We start from the raw sequence: 1,590 nt of genomic DNA on the forward strand, positions 1-1,590 counted from the left end.
AAATCAAACTGCTTCTGATGGTCCTTGCAGACAGGGAGATAAGAAGCAGTTGCCAAGTCAGGAACTGCATACCAAGTAGTAGAAAATCTGTTAATTTGTTGAAGCAAGGAAACCACACCGGCTATAGCTGTTGCAATTCTTTGAGTCTCCACCTGATTAAGCTTGTAAGTATCCACTGTCATTCCCTAAGATCCATCTCTCTCCTGCAATGGCCAAATAAGTAAGTTAAATGTGTGTGTTGCGGGAATTACCATCTCTGCATCTTTCAAGTCCTCGATGGTGGCACTAATCTCTATGATTCCTCCAGGGAGGTGGTATTGCTTTTATTGTACTTCTTCCCTCAATACAGGCAATTCTAGAGGCTTCCACCTGTCTTTTTATTATTATAGCCTAATGTCAGGGAACCAATGTGGGGATTCTGCCAGTTGCAAGAACATCTTTCATATAATGCGTTCTGGAACTGGGGAAGTAACCATAGGATGAGTTCAATGACGTACTGCCTAGAACACAGATTAGGCCTGAGCTAAAACTCCAATGACCACATTCCTCCATAAGCTCCTGTTCTGACTTGTGTATCATATGGTTGTTTTAGGTTTCCTAGAATCAGTTTCAGGTCAGTATGTCCAGAAGTGCCTGAAAGACTGGTTATATTCTTTCTCCACTGCACAATTTTAATGAGAGAATGCCTCAGGTCTCTCTTGAGGAAGGCTGAGGGGAAGATTAATATACAGAAATGTCCCAGGTCTTTCCTCAAGGGACTCCAATCTCCCTTTTATTCTACAAATTTGAGTCCATATACTGGTTCCAGCCTGGGAATTAATGTGAAGCCATGAATCTGATTTTATGATTAAGTTTGACTTCTGTTTGCTTAACCTAGACCTATTTTGCCACCTTGGATAAGTAAGACTTGAATAGGCTTCCTCTCCATTTTACTTCTAAGAACATTGTCAAAAACCACCCAAAACTGTTAGTCTGCTTGTATTGATTATCTCATTCGTGTATTGCATCCTCTCTCCTTTATGAGAAGCATTCTTACTTTCCCATTGAGGAGCATGAGTACTTCAATATGGCCACTATTATCTGGGATCAACTGTCTCCCATTGCATTGGGATTTCCCAGTTTAGTGACATTAAAGGTCTGGTCTACAAAAAAACAGTGATCATAAAGGTCTTCACGGGTTCTGGGACTACTGTGCCAAATTTATTTATCACTGCCATGATAAAAGGCATATCTTCTGGACCCTCCCAGGGGGGTTAAGGGGATCTTAAATAAAAAATCCATTCTTTGTTATTATTATTATTATTATTATTATTTGGTGTTTGCCCCTTTTATTTTTTTTATTTTTTATCAATTTTATTTTATTCTTTCAGTGTTCCAAGTTTCATTGTTTATGAACCACAGCAAGAGCTTCATGCCATATGTGCCCTCTATAATACCGACCACCAGGATCACCCATCTCCACATCCCTCTCCCTTCCAAAGCCCTCAGTTTGTTTTTCAGAGTCCAGAGTCTCTCATGTTTCATCTCCCTCTCAGATTTATCCCAATTCACCTCCTTTCCTTCTCCTAAAGACACCCAAGTTTTTTGGAT

This window comes from Meles meles, chromosome 8 (assembly GCF_922984935.1).
Source record: "Meles meles chromosome 8, mMelMel3.1 paternal haplotype, whole genome shotgun sequence".
In the NCBI taxonomy this organism is placed as follows: Eukaryota; Metazoa; Chordata; class Mammalia; order Carnivora; family Mustelidae; genus Meles; species Meles meles.